Source organism: Aedes aegypti, chromosome 3, assembly GCF_002204515.2.
Source record: "Aedes aegypti strain LVP_AGWG chromosome 3, AaegL5.0 Primary Assembly, whole genome shotgun sequence".
Classification (NCBI taxonomy): Eukaryota; Metazoa; Arthropoda; class Insecta; order Diptera; family Culicidae; genus Aedes; species Aedes aegypti.
Window position 1 is genome coordinate 218,539,410 of NC_035109.1, and position 16,473 is coordinate 218,555,882.

Consider the following 16,473-nt stretch of genomic DNA (forward strand, 5'->3'; position numbering starts at 1 on the left):
AGCATGAATGGGTAAATAAACGGTATGGAGAGGTTGACGGTGGTGACAGAATAATCATTCTTGTTACCTATGTAGATCATCACTTCAGTATTGTATCACTTTGCGGATTAGTTCATGAAACGATACGGTGCGGTCAAGTCGATGGCTACTCTGATCTTCTTTGCAAGTTCCGGCAATTTACGTGTACGACATATCTCGTGGCATTCTGAGATCTACAAAACTAAACCAGAACGAAGTCAGCTGATCGACGCCCTTGTGTTCCGATAGCCGTTGATTAACCTCGACTGCTCCGTTTTTCGGCAATTTTCTTCGCATTTGAATCGATTTGAATGAATTTGTCCATTAATTACCTAGTTATTGTTGTAATAATCATCAACGCCTGCGTATTACGTGCGTTTCGTTTTAAACAGTTCTGTCTGGTTTCCGTCGTAGCCGTAGCGCGGAATAAGCTTATCGGAAACACGTTTCACGCGTTCTTTACCATCAGTCGCGGAGGAGCGGTTGAGTGTCAGTTGGCGGAAAATTGTGGAACCTGGCTTGGTATTGTGACTTGTGAATTCCCTGGTGCAGTGAAATAATCTTGAAGGATAGCTGTTAATTTTGTTTAAAGGAAAATAATAGGATATCGAAATGATGTTCAGCTGCTCATGTTGATTTGAATCAGCGATACAATTAGGCTAGTGTCTTAATTTCATTTTTGTTCACGAAGTGAGTTTTTAGTGAAAGTGAAAACCTTTAGAAACAACATACAACCAGATTGCGTTTTTTTCATTGCACAATTTTCTTGGTTTGCTACACAGCAGGATACAGTCACGCAAGAGAGGATCGGCTTGATCTCTAAACCCAACTGATTTAGTAAAGGTTAGTATGAAACAAGAATATATTTGTGTACTTTGGTAGGGAACTAATCGTAACAATGAATCCAGTTTTATTTACTCAATTAATTTTAAATTATATGCTTTTGTGATTGTATTTCTTAGTGTATAAAACATTTAACAGCGGCAGGTTTGTTAATCAATAAGTTCTAGAGCTACTTAATTTTCCCGCGAGGATCGCCTTCGGGTTTCTGCGTACTTCATCCCTTTGTCTGGGTTTCACTATCCTTGTAGATCAGTGAATTTCATCCCAACAACAGGGTTCCGCATAATCTCAAAGGATCGCCTTTGGATCTATCCTGCGTACTTCGTCGAAGACACACTCGCCCTTTATATACTTTTTTTTTATTTATATTCATTATCAATTTCATTTGACTTTTCTCGTCAACCAAGCCTGAATTAAGTGATTTTCATATCTTCCTCTACCGTGCATCATTGCCCGGACGCTTAATCTATTGTGCATGATTTCACCAAATTAAACATGTTCCAAGACAAAATTCTCCAATGAGTATGAATGGTTACACATAATTATTCCGTTAAAAAATTCTTGCAAACTCGAAGTTTCCACACGAAAACTATAAAAATAACAACGCAAGGAAAATCTTTAAATTCGGACACGTGTTTTGGATTTCCGAATACTTATAAATTAAATCTCGAACACTTTCACTTGTTTTTCCAATATATTATGATCAAATTAAGCACAAACTGAACTTTATCGCCAATATTAGTTACTTTGAAATGTGCAACGTACGTTTAAATGCGTTTAGCTAAAGGCGCATCGCGTTTACATGATTTCTGATTTTCTGAAATAAATATTTGTCTCATTGGGATTTACTCAAGCAAACTCGCAAAATGTTAATTGCTTCATTCTTAATGAATTGCTGTGGCTTATAATATATGTTCCATACTTGATTCCACTGACTCTCACAGAAAAATATGATTTAAATGAACAATAATAACGACTTGCAAATTAATTCGAAACATAAAATACAGAAACTCATTCCTGGAAAGTCTGTTTTATCGTTCCATAAAATCTGACAATGTAATTTCCACTGTTTCTGCTTGCAGTTTTCTCATAACTTACCAAATTTGCATATGTTTTACAATGATCTTGGATGGTTAAAGTTACAGTTCACTGTTCAATATGCAATAGTATAATTGGTGTATCAATTTATGAATTATTGAAAAATACTGAAGTGTTCAGATTTTAACCCTGTCTGGATTTTGATTCATTACGGTATATAATGTCAACTGATAAAAATTTTGAAACTCCACGTTTTTAGTTTCATAGATTTAGCGTATTTTATAAGTTAGTTTACCTCACACCTCTCTTGTTAATATTTATTTCCAGGTTAACTTAAGCACTGTTCATCTAAATAGAGAGTTAGTCATATATATCATTTTAAACATGTTTGTTCTTTATGATTTGTGAAAACAATTCTCTATAAATTACTAAAAAAATATCGTTTCAAATGTCAGGTCTAGTGACATGATTAATTTCATAAATTCGGAATTCATACACTATTTCAATTTTTTTCCGTTCAAATGTTACTGTTATATTCTTAAACCCTAGATATCCCCTAGGCTCTTCCTTCACTAAAATGTATTTAAATCAATATAAACAACTGCAATTAAATTAAATTTCCTTGTTTCTCTTGTGACTATTGATTTATTTTCTTGGTTCGCAACCGGGAATATTCCAATGGACTTTCTAAAATAATCTTTTACCCAAGAGGTTGAAGTTGAAGACGCCATTTGATTTCAATTACCAATTATAATCATATTTTTCTTGTTTGGACAAATAGTGTCGATATCTATGGCAGCGATATTTTTAGGTGTACAGTGGTACCGTAGAAAGAAGATCGAATGGTTGACCAGTTTGCTTTTGGCTATTGAAGAAGCAAGTCATTTCAATTAATCGTTCTTCGATTAAGTTTATACTGGAGCCAGCTTACCAAATATTGCTTTATCGGAGATAATCACACTGGATTCAAGCAAGATATAGAATAATAACAAACCAGGACGAGCACTAATTAAATTAGTATTAAACTGTTGACTTTGTAGACAAAACCTGAATGTTCATATATACTGATGGATCTTCTACATTTTTATTATGGCAATATTCCTTATTCAAAATAGAAAAACAAGGATTTCCAAACACAATACTTGATCAATAGTCTTAGTTTTCTAAGCATTTTTTTTAGCACAGTATGCAAATAATTTGTACAATTAAATGTAAGCAGTTTCCAATGGTATTTGAGCCAACTACATAACTCTATTCAAATTCGAAAACTATTGCTTATAATTTTTTTAGACTGACATTTATGGACAGAACTTACCATACGAAAGTTGTATGCTGCATTTGATTAGTACACTCATAAGGCAATTACCATCAAAATTTCTCATTTTGTTCCTAATTTGTCGCTACGCTGTAGTATTCCTCCTCTCTGAATCCTGATACAGCGTCTTTTCCTGAGCTTGTAATGTTGTTGCGGTTTGGATTAAACGCTGAATATACTTGATCCTGTTGAAAGCGTATACTGCACTCAGTGTTCCGTGGCATCCTTGTTTCCTCGGTATGGTGAAAGTCATCGGCGTCTTTTTCCAATTTTACTCTTCGTCGCCATTTTGTAGAGACGAGACTTGTTTGGTTAGTGGTGTAATTAACAATGATATATTTATTAGAGTTCCTTGTCAAGCTACTAATCATGGACTACTAAGATCCTACACAACGTGAACTAGAGTCGTTTTCGATGTTTTCCGGGTTATTTTCTCATATTATAATGTCTAGGAATTTTTTCAGAGCTAATTTTGTTGGCCACCATATTCAGTGAGAATTTATTAGTAACTTTCTAAGAAATTTTTTTTTTCCAAGACGGTGTCCATTTGGATCAGGTGTACAAAAAAACTAAAACCATTGGATACCTTCAACTCCTCCGTAGAACTCTCACGTAGCTTTTTTGAAGGGCCTATCTAACACTAAGATGCTCTCTTTGTCTACTTTCTCTTTGATCAATAACTGAGCCACTAACCTCTTCTGTTGTGATGAATTGCTAGCCAAGGACATTGTCTTTTGAGCTATAGTGAAAATAATCCAGAAAAGAACCGTTATAATTGAAAGATAGCGAGAAAGTAGAGAATCTCTCGATGTTACATACGTCTTTTTAGATGAAAAAACAGTGCGTAAAACAGTCTAAAGGCGAATTTTTGGGAAAAGAAAATCAAGAAAATCGGGTTCCTTAAGGTGAAACATCTCGGAATCCGAAGATGGCTGGCACAATGGCCAACTTGTGCCACCACTCACGTTTTTAAAGGCAAACGTTTCTGATCTTCTTATTTCAAGCTTTCTGCTAGTGCACATGGCCAAAATAAAATGTGCACTGTTGTTGGATGCTTTTTTCGCGAGAATTGAGCCTTTGAAGTTTTAGTGCAATCTTAGAAGTTGATTCCAAACTGTTGCACCTTAATCTAACGTTGGAAAGTATGAGGCACCTCAAAAACTAGAATTCATACTCGTTATAGCTGCTTCTGTGGATTTTAAATGCCGAAAGTTGTCAAACAGGATGGATATAATCGCTTTAATCATTTTAGCAAAGCAAACAATCCTAGAACCAACAGATTTTAGCATATGATTTTGATGTCCGTAAACTCGCATTGTTGATTCGCGAATCATCTTTCTATATCAGTTTTAAGCTCAAAGTGATGATTCAAAGTTGCTAAGAAGAATTATTAGCTCGAAAGATATCTAGGCATTCAGCTGAATCATGCATTCGGTCAACCAATGTCGCTGACCGTGAAAGTGCGAATAAGACAACCAAGCTATTAACAAATCAAGCAAATAGACTTCTTCTTGCGTAAACTGTGGCGAAAATCCGATCTAATCCAGACCGCTGACTGTATCTGCGTTGAAAACCCATGGAGATACAAACGGTAGGCAGTTTTTGTGGTTAGGGAGAGGTGGTCAACAGTAGGACAGGTTTGACACAGGAGTCGTTCGTGCTCTGCTACGGCTAGCAAAAGGTCAGATGTCCTGAAATGCAGTAGAGGAGTCTAAACACTACAACAGATACATCCCAATTAAGTACCTTCTCAAGTAACCAAATGGTACTTCAACTCGCTCTGTTTGCTGATTTAGTGCCATTAGAGAGCTAACATTTATCATATTAGCCGTATAATAGTCCTTTAAGCTCAAAAAGGCGAATTAACGGATTATAACCAATTACTTTGGTGATTTTAAACATAGACAACAAAAATTAAAAACTAGATCATTCTTCATAAATAATAGAAACATTGATAAAGTGAGCTATGAAATGGATCTTTCTGCAAATGAGAGACTTCTTTTGGTTATGTGCTCTTCAGATAATGTTGATATCATAGGACCATTTCTGGCAATTTATGCATAGTAGATCGGAAAAATATTTGGTTTGACTATTATTCTATGCTTAAAAATATACGAATTTGTCAAAACAAGCAAGTAATCACTGAAAGAGAGCATACTCAAAAAAGTCTCCCTTTTACTTATACAGCCATTCCATGAAAAACCGATCTAGTGGGTCACCGAATTCCGTGAAAATTTGCTATTTTGTTTATTATCCGAAATAAGGATACACGTATTTTTGGATTTTTTTATTAGGGTGACCATTTCCGAAATAGGGTGACCAGAAAAATCGCGATTTTGCAAAAATTTTATTATAAAAAAAATTATAACTTTTGAACCGTTTGACCGATTTTCAATCTTTTTGGACGAAATGAAGGCTAAGGATTTTGACTTTTCAGGAAAAATATAAAATTTCACAAAAAGTGTGTTTTTTACATAAAAAAAACTCAATAGTTTCCGTTTTTTTGTGTTTTGAAGGCCTCGGGTCGGGACCAAAGGGGCTATTGCTGTTCTCATTTTTTGAAAGTTCAGAAAATTTTACGTCTACTGTCAAATTTTCAGCGATGTATGTTTTTTAGTTTTTGAGATATTTTTTTTTGAAAATAAAAAATCAGTAATTTTTCATCGGCACACACTGTAGGTCTCAGCGCATTAGATTTTTTATTTTAATAAAATCATAACTTTTGAACAGCTTAACCGATTTCCAATCTTTTTTTATGGAATGAAAGCTTAAAATTTCAACTTTTCAGACAAAATTGAAAAATCTGATAAAAATATGTTTAAACCTGAAAAAATATAAAAATTTCTAGTTTTTTTAAAGAAAATTTTATATATTTTAATGAAAAAAAATAACTTTTTAATGTTTTCATTTTTTTCTGTTGAATCTTAAGCTTTCATTCCATAAAAAAAGATTGGAAATCCGTTGAGCTGTTCAAAAGTTATGATTTTTTTAAACATTAAAAATTTAATGCGCTGAGATCTACAGTGTGTGCCGATGAAAAATGACTGATTTTTTATTTTCAAAAAAATATATCTCAAAAACTAAAAAACATACATTGCTGAAAATTTGACAGTAAACGTAAAATTTTCTGAACTTTCAAGAAAAAATGAGAACAGCAATAGCCCCTTTGGTCCCGAGGCCTTCAAAACACGAAAAAACGGAAACCATTTAATTTTTTTTGTGTAAAAACACAATTTATGTGAAATTTTATATTTTCCCTGAAAAGTCAAAATCTCTAGCCTTCATTTTGTCCATAAAGATTGAAAATCGGTCGAACGGTTCAAAAGTTATAATTATTTTTATAATAAAAATTTTGCAAAATCGCGTTTTTTTCTGATCACCCTATTTTGGAAACGGTCACCCTAATCAAAAAATCCAAAAATACGTGTATCCTTATTTCGGATAAGGAACAAAATAGCAAATTTTCACGGAATTCGGTGACCCACTAGATCGGTTTTTCATGGAATGGCTGTATATATCTATTTAACATGGTTCTTAATATATTCGATGTGAATTCGCATTTCTGGATTGAAAATAACTAAATTCTCGCCGTCTCACTTTTGACTACCGTTCCTTAATATGTAAGCGCACTAGACTGAAAGTAAGCAACCAACAAGTCACTATGGTTGGAGATAATGTAGCTGCTACAAATCTCCAGTAATTTATCAACTCTTTCGACTACGACAGCTGAGACGCAAAACGTGCTCGCACGAGGAACGTAACGTCCACATGCATGAACACCTTTTATTCTTTGTACTGTGACGCGCATACGGACATATAGTCGGTTTTCTGGATGCGATCCTTACATCAATTGGTCTCAATTGAGTTAGATGCCGCATGACAAATTTAGATGGGCTTATTAGTGGATGATTTGATTATGGGATTCATAGGCGTTTTAGGACCCCGTCGTCAATCGAAACGGTTCAACCACAACACTGATTATCCAATGGTTCCAATGAAACAGTTTACGGTTGTAACCCGGCAGCCTTACGAGTTTCCCGGATGTAAGTTAAAGTGGCTTATGCGCCACTCCGATTGGAGACCACTAACCGTTTTTGGAGGTTGCCCGACCTTTTGAGACCCTTCAGGGGAGGGTTAAAGATTTTCCCAAAGTTATTGGGCGGGAAACGAGTTGGCTGACCTAGGGAAACAAGATGCCTCACGACTGTGAGGTCGTGCGAATCAGAAAATTTGTGTGTGAAAAAGCGAACTCTGCCGGTAACTAGACAATTGTCGCGAGGGGTATCATCACGGGCAGACTTCACCAGTAAACACTTCGAACAAGCCACGTTCGATGAGAGAAAAATCCTTGGTTGGATTCAGGACCAACCTTCCCAGAAAATACTACAAAAGAGACTACAAAAAAAAACGACCGAAGTGTGAAAATACTTCTACATTTACCGCTTCAGATTTCTCTCATACGAAATGCTGTTCAAAAACTGTTGATCTATCGTGTAACCCAAACTCCCATTTATTCAACTAATTCAACTTTCCATTTCAACATTTGTATTTACACTTCTTCTTTATCGACATCGAGTTCATTTGCTTATAGGCCTATCTATCTACTATTCATTCTAGTTCATTCCCTCTTTCGCTAGCTAACTATAAATCTAATATCGTGCGGTATTCTTGTGCGGTGCGGTGTTCATTTCGATGAGCGACTCAAATTCAAAACTTAAAGCCTGCTACCGGCGCTCACGCGCGGCCAAACGGTACGGCTATTTGCAGCGGCCACACTAGCTGATTTGGCTAAGGCTAGGGGCAAATCTCACCATGCGCATGGGAATCAAAAAGCATGCATGCTACTTACGATTTGGACGCTGTCTACTGTCGTGGGGGCATCTGCGGTTTGCTGACTCGAACTATTAGTACCACGTGTACTACACGCGGTCTCCTCTCCGGTGCTCGACTCTGGATGCTACTTGCTCGCTCGCTCGCTCGATGATAGTCTTGCCTGCCGTTCTCAACGGCGCATCCCACGCAGATTTGTGGTCTTCACCGACGGGGTACGGCCGTCTCACCAACGATCGACACTGACGGTGGTCTAGTGGATAGGGTCCTCGCCTCTCACGCTGGTGGTCACCGGATCGAATCCGGTCGGGGAACTTTTTTCCTTCGCTGTTTCTCACTCGGACGTAACGTCGTCGGAGTTGAGAACCTCGCCGGTAGAAACCGGCCTTGTTGCTTGGCGCCCTGCCAAGGGCGCGGGAGTAACGTACGCTGCCCTCTCCGGCCACGTGTACCGCCGGGACTTCCTTCGCAGCAGGAAAGCGGGGTCAAAAACGGTCTCTAACGATATGGGGGTGGTGCGACGGGCTCGCAACGTGCCACAAATCTAATTAAAAAAAGGTTGATGGCGGGTGTTGAACACTGTACACTGCACCATTATGCACAAAGGTCTTACCGCTTAATCCGCAAGTCTACACTCGCACTTAAACCGCAATAAACGCACGAATACGCACTTTCTGCTAGCAACTCTACCTAATCTATTCGAGGGAAACGAAAGAAAATCTAATTAAGTAAACTCAAAGCACTTTCACACTTTTTCTAAGTTCACCTTTTGGAACACACCACGGCGCGATAACTAATTCGGACCGTTCTCGCCTCTTCCGCGGACCTGAACGAAGTGAACGAGCTAAGTCTGAAGATCCTCAGATAAGGCGCGAGATGTGAAGGTCTTCGTCACCGGATATTACGCGAAATTAACGAAGTTAATTTCGCGAAGGTCAAGACTTCGCTTTCACGCACACCAACGTTCCAAATTCGTCGGGTGAAAGCATCCCCTTTCCCCAAGATAGATCTTCCAAATCGCTGCTCTCCCGAAGATTATGAATAGGAAAGGCCGGGTCAACGATTCTTCAATACGATCTCGACAGGTCGATGTCCGAGGATCGTCACATGGTCGCTTCAACAAAGTTCGTATGGCTGCTGAGGTTTGGCGCCAGAAGGCTAGTTGGAACTCATTTAGTTTATGGACTGCGGTGTGGAGTAAATGAGCTCAGTGAGTTCATTGAGTTCTATGCTAATATTCCTCAAACTGAGCGGTCGATTTCAAGGGGTAGTTCAATGGTGAAGTTCATTACATTTGCTACTAATGCTATTTATTTACAAATTATAATTACAAATTCATGGTACTGCTACATCATTCCTTACTAAATTTTCGAAAATTTGATTGAGAATCGAAAACGGAATTTCGAAGATCAATCAAATTTTCGAAGGTCATTCGATTGATTTTGTATTCACTTTTAAATCCTGGGGTCATATGGTTTCATCGCCTTAACAGACTCTCCCTCAATTTACAGCGCATGATCAACCAATCACGTCTGCTACTGACCATCAGTGTTTTTTCAACTCCGGTCTCCAGCAGGAATTAATTAGTAAATGAAAAATCAATCAGACCTTATAAACTATTTATATACAAAGCAACAAAGAAGGGAAAAAAAATATTTACAGCAAAAAAAAACGTCTATGTACAAAAATGACTGGCTATGGAGTTTTGATCTTGATCAGGCAATTAAACGTGAAAAAATAAACTGTCATTCAGATTGTTGGCAACGCATTCTTACATATAAAAATTCTTGAAAATAAATTCCAAATTATAGTGATAAATAGAAAAAAAAGAACTACAACACAAACAAAAAATGTACTTAAAAAGAAATCTGCACCAACCTCAGTATATCAACTAAGCAACGGGTGAGAATTCTCGGTATACTATCACCGTAGTGAAAAAATAAACTGACGAAGAATATCGAAATCCAACCTCAGGATCTTCCCGAGAATAGCGGATCTGATAGTCTCCATCTTAAATGTGGGGGTCTGCTTCGACTCACAGATAATCACCCGGAAATTAATCCGGAAACTTCTATCCATGTAGCCGAAACTCAAAGAACGTAAATATCCGAACATTTCTGACCGTCAGTGTGAACACCGACAACGAAATTGTTCTTTAAACACACAACACAAAATTTTCCATTCGAACACCCCTCGTATGCGCGAAACATTCATCCACCCACTCATTTCATTCATTCATAGTCACTCACTCTTGCCAACATCATGAACCCTATGCGAGAACCAAAACAAAGTTTGACAGTTCGTCGCGGAAAACTAAGCACGTCGCGGAATCGGAATTGTAAAAAAAAGTAGTGAAAACGGTCGGAAAACAGTGAAAATTGATGGAAAAGGTGTTTTAGTGCTGTGCCAGAACCAGAGGGAAGTGATAATTTGTCGTTCGATTGATGGTGTTGAGTTTGAAGAGAGCTTTTTGTGTGTTTTTGTTTTGTTCGCAGCTGCCGCAACCTACGGGCGGTGCAGTCGCCGTCTGGGAGGTGTTGCTGAGGATTCCAACAAGAATTGCTGTGACGGAAAGTATCTGAAGGGGATTGGAATGCAATTGGACGTGAATTGCCCAGAAATGGAATGAGCGCGACCCCATACCGGCTCCGGAAATTCCATCGAATTGCACGGGAAGGAAAACTGCTCTGATGGACCGAAAGGTAAACAAAGATGGAGATGGAAGGATGGACGGATAGGACTAAAAATAAACTATATGGATCGGTAAAGAAGGACTGCAATTGGACTGGATCGTGTGGGCTGCAAAGAACTTATCGACACTGCCAGGAAAGGGATCTTCAAATTCGAAAACGAGTTCAACTATTCAATGAGCCTACCAACTAAAGGAAAAAAGGTAAATTATTGTTCTAATTTTCAAAATTTACTTTACTTTGCAAATTATTAATGCCACCTTTCGACTTTTAGGTACTAAATAAATCGAAGGACAGACGAAAAGAAAAAAATACGTAGGAAACTAAGAATTCATTCGAAAAAAGGAAACAAAATGGGAAAAATTCATGGAAAATCGTGAGTAATTTCAATTTTTCAATACTAACCTAATCTAAGTACTAATCTAGTTATAATTCAGGACGAAGTGTAGGACTTATTACTACCTAACTAACCTATTCAACTATTTACAAAGATATTTACAAGGGATTCATCATAGAATGAATCACTTCACGTCCTATTCAATCAAACAAAATTGCGTCTACCCGTAGTTGGTGTTTTTAGGGGACTTCTCCTCATTGTCACTCAATAGAGATTGTACATAGCTTGATCAATTTTGAAAAATTTTGTCGATTTTGAAGATTCTACTCAAGTACTCTTGGGCAGGTCGTTATGTTAGCAGCTTGCTCTTCCCTTCTAGTACTTCACTACTTTATTTTAAGAAATCATAACCGGTACTCGCTTTATGCAGTCGTGGTGATTCACTACTTTGGACAGGTCATCGTCCGGCTCATTCTTTGCTTTGTGAAGTATGGTATTGTTGACGGGTTTCATCACAAGCAGACAATGTTTTGCTAGCAAATTGACCCTTCCATTTTCCCTGGTCGAATTGACTTTTAATCGAAAAACTATTTACCCCGTAGGTATTTTATTTGGATTTCGAACTCATCGTAATCATTGTTGCTCATAAAGAGGCACATAGCTTTAAATTAGTTTAATTAGTTTGGATGAGACGATGCATTTAGCTTTTTGAGCTGATCTGCATAGAAAACCCCAATCCGTTTCCCTGCATTGTCTTCTAGTTCGTAGGTGTGGGAACCCAGTACTTTCCTAATCACGCAAGGTTCAAATTTAGGGGCTAGTTTCTTACAGAAACCTTTGCCCTTATCAGAAAGGTCAAAAGTTTTCTTGAGGACTCTTTCCCCAGCAACATAACGTGGACAGCCAGCATTCGAACGAAGGTTGTAGCTCTTTTCATGTCTTCGATATGCTGCCGATAGGTTCGCCTTTACTTCCTCAAACAGTTTTTTCCTTGAAGCAGATATTTCTGTCTCATCCATTGTGCTCGCTTGTGTTACGTCTCTCATTTGAGAGTATTCTCTTCCGTCGGAAACTTGATTTCGTCCGAATACGACGAAATAAGGACTATATTTGGTGGAGCCATGGACCGCCGTACGGATAGCATTCGCAATTGCTTGGATGTCGTCGGCCCAATGCTTATGTTCTTTCTTAAGGGTCGCTCTGATTGCCGTTGTTATAACTCTATTCACTCGTTCCGTGTTATTTACTTGCGGATGGTACGCGGGGGTTAACCAATGGTTAACATTGTATTCCTGCAGTAGGGTTTTAAACGCTTTCGATACAAATTGAGTACCATTGTCCGTTAGTATGATCTCAGGGACTCCAAATAATCTGAATATCATATTCTCAACGAAATCGACTAATGGTTCCGCTTTGGCCTCTCGAAAAGGCTGGACCAGTACAAACTTACTGAAAACGTCTGTCGCAACCAATAAGCATGTGCTTTGCTTCTTTCCTGACGCTGGTAGTGGTCCGATGAAGTCCAGTGTGACAAACTGCCAGGGATATTCCACTGGTTTCTGCGAACCCATAGGAGGAGTTACATTTCTATTCCCTGATTTGCTCGTCTGACATGTTAGGCATTCCCTGCAAACCTTTCGTATTTGTTGGGCCATTCTTGGCCAAAAGAATCGCTCTTTAACCGCAGCAAGAGTTTTCTCGAACCCGAAGTGGGCCTTCTCATGTTCTTGTTGAACGATAGATGCTCTTTCCGTTTCTATGGGAAAACGTTTCCATAGAAATCTTGGGTCTTTCTGGCGGCTTGAACCCTTGACGTATTTCCAAATCTGTCCATCTATCACGCGATATTCTCCGTGCTTGATGGGGTCTGCCAAAATATTTGCTGCAAGTTCTTCGTAATCTGGGTCGGGTTGAACTACCATTACTGTGTCAATGGACCTTGAAAGACAGTCCGCCGTTATATTATTTTTACCTTTACGATATTCGAGTTCAATATCATAAGATTGAATTCGGAGCGCCCAGCGTAGCAGCTTCGAATTTCCCGATTCCGCTCCTATTTTAAATAACCACAACAAGCTTCTTGCATCTGTTATGACTTTAAATCTTGTCCCTTCCACATAATGTCGAAAGTTATCGATGGCTAACAGAACGCCTAAGCATTCCTTCTCCACGGCCGAGTATTTCCTTTGAGTGGAACTAAGCTTTTTGCTGAAGTACCCTACTACCCTAGTCTCCCCACCCTGATTCTGAACTAAGGCGGCACCCACAGCGTTTTCCGAGGCGTCCGATTCAATTACGAATGGTTGTGTGAAATCTGGATTCGCCAAGATGGGTGCTGAAGTCAGTACAGATTTTAATTCATTAAAAGATGCCTCTGCCGCTTCCGTCCACGTAAACTTTTTCTTCTCTTTTTTGAGCAGATCAGTTATTGCTGCTGTGATTCTGCTGTAATCTTTAATGAATCTCTGGTAGAATCCAGCAAGACCCATTAGTCTTCTAATGTCCTTAACAGACTTTGGTCGGGCATAATCTAAAATTGGCTGAATTCTCGATTGATCGATGGAAACCCCTCTCTCCGTCAAGAGGTAACCTAGATACATAACCTTCTTTCTACAGAATCGTGATTTCTCTAGAGAGATGGTTAGTTTGGCTCTTCTAAGTCGTTCAGCAACTATGGCAAGTAAACGGAGGTGTTCTTCGAGAGTTTCTGTAGCGATCACGATATCATCGAGATACACGAAAACAAAAGGTTGTAAATCAAACCCAATAACCTTGTTCATTAAACGGCACATCGTGAATGGCGCGTTTGTGAGTCCAAATGGACACACTTTAAAACGAAAAAGACCTTTTGATGTACGGAACGCTGTGTAGTTTCTACACTCTTTTTTCAATGGTATTTGAAAATACGCATCTTTTAGGTCAATGATTGAATAAAATTTTGCATGACCTAGCCTGTGAAAAATATCTTGCATATTTTGCATGGGGTATGCATCTTTTACCGTCATCGCATTTATTCGCCTCGAATCTAAACAAACTCTAATCTTTCCATTGGACTTCCGCACTGGTACAAGAGGATTTGTCCACTCGCTGTAACATTCCTCAATTGCATCCAGTTCTTTAAAGCGTTCAATTTCCGCGTCGATTTCCTTTTGAATGAAAGGGGAACATTTGTAAACCGGTTGGTTCCTTGGCTTTGCGTCTTCTTTAAGAATGATTTCATGTTGAATGAGATCAGTCCGCCCTAGCTTTCCGGGTGCGGTAAAATCAAACAATTTAATCGTTTCAATTAGCTTTCGTCTGTCGTTTTCTGACAATTCATGCTCTGTTTCTATATCTTCCGGAACTGGTTCCGGAGGTACGTCGAAAGCTGGAATATCTAGAGTGTCGTCTGGTTCCTTTTCTTCAACCTTCGGTAGGTGTGCTGTAGGTTCGATATTGAACACAATGTGGGATCCGTCAGATGCCTGTAATGTTTCAATCTTCTCTGGACCATTCCCGACATCGATCATGGGTTGAATGCCAAAGCTTTCCCAGAAGTCAGCTCCTAGAATGAGCGATCTTGATATTTGGGGAACTATAATAGTTGGTACTACTTTAGTTATCCCCTTATATGTAAAAGGAATATTGAGATAGCCCAAGCACCTATATTCTGTTCCATCAGCTGTGCTGACTCGAACTGCAGCTGGAAGAATTTTCAACCCATATTGTTCTGCCAAATTTTGTGAATTAATTACGCTAATTCCGGCCCCTGAGTCCAGTAGCGCGTCTATCTCAGTTTCGAAAACTTTCACTCGAATGTGTGGACATTTTGTTACACTGACCCTTATATGGTGTATTCTCCTTAGAGGGTCAAAATCTGCTACCATGGTCGTCGGTTTGGGAATCTGCTTATAATGAGGGGTGGTTCGATCCCCGCTACCACCTCCCTTGTTTAGTTTCCCTGACTAGAAGAAGGACGATTCATCGCCGAGCATCGCTCACAGCAACGAACCGTTCGTCCCAAATTCCCACAGCCGTAGCAAAAGATCACTTTTGGTCTTCTACATTCTCTCCAGTTGTGGCCCTGTTGTTGGCAATTCCAACAAGATCGTTGTGTTGTTGGTTCCGTGTTATCTGCCCCTGGTTGATTTGAATCCCGGGTTTGTTGAAATTGATTTTGTAATGGTGGAGGTCGGTTCTGCTTGATCTGATGTGGCTTCATACTATTGACCATAGCGGATTCGTCACTGTTGTAATCCGACTCCTCCGCTTGAACTGCATTTATTGTCCGCCTTGGTTCACCCAACTGATGTAAAGTCGGATCTGCTGCGTCAATTCGATGGTTTAGTTTTACCAGTTGTTGAAGGTCCTGAACGTCGACTATCGATATCTTTGACCGATAATGTTGACGCATATTATCCCATATGACTTCAAACTTCCTTGTATTCGATAAGGGTTTCGAAAGCATACGGTTCAACTTCTCTATCTCAGTTACGAATGCAATGAAGGATTCGCCACGCAACTGTTTCCTATCATGGATTTTCTGTCTAATTCCCTGATCTTGGTTTGGGTTTCCAAAGCGATACTTAATTAGTCTCTCAAACGTCTGCCAGTCCTCCAGCTCGTCAACGAAGGTAAAAAACCAATCGGACGCTGGACCTTCTAGAAGAAGATGTATGTCCCTCAAGAGTTGGTGCTCGGAAACGCCTTCCCGTTCTGCGATTTTCTTCAGTTTGTATAGAAAATTCTCAACGGTGACTGACCTTGAGTCCCCCGAAAACCTCAACTTCCATTTCTCTACTCGGTTTATATGATCTCTAATTCCGTCGTCTCGCCTACGTTCATGACGATAACTTCTCCACCCAGTACTTCTTCTCCCTCCTACACTCGATCCAGTGCTACGTTCTTCCTCAGAATCGTAAGGATCCTGAAATCTTTGTCTATTTACAAATACTCGTTGCTGGTCGCGAGCTACAGCATAATGTCTTCTACTCTTGTGTACATTTTTCAGATCCTCGTCTCCGCTCGAATCGGAATGAGGCCGTGTGAACAAACCAGAACTGCGTGAATTACCTATCGAGGGTCGAACTCTCTGTCCTCTCTCCTGTTGCACGTCCTGCGACTCTCGCTCCAACAAGAGCTTCGTTACGCTCTGAAGCATTCGTTCTAGATGATCTATCTTTTGTTGCATTGCGTTCTGATCTTCTCCAACCTTTTCAATATTTGCAAATTTATTTAAATGTGCGTCTCCAGGCGTAAACCCTTGGGCTTTTGGCGTGGTTCCCGTATATTTGGATGTATCCTGCGGAGTACCAATAGGCTGGTCCTGATTTACTACCATCTGTTCAAAGGAAGTTTTACCCATGGCGATTGGAAGAGCTTGAGCTAAATCGACCTTGTCAGCCTCGTTCGACCTGCTGTTC

At 39.2% G+C, this 16,473-nt stretch overlaps 1 protein-coding gene across 1 annotated transcript in view; it reads left to right on the plus strand.

Moving 5' to 3' along the window:
• The first annotated feature begins 727 nt into the window (after positions 1-727).
• The window catches only part of LOC5579856 (synaptic vesicle glycoprotein 2C), a 93,181-nt gene continuing 77,435 nt past the window's right edge, over positions 728-16,473 (plus strand). Inside the window, exon 1 of the mRNA XM_021854647.1 lies at positions 728-861. The gene's annotated coding sequence lies outside the window, so the exon portion shown is untranslated. The remainder of the gene's footprint in view (positions 862-16,473) is intronic.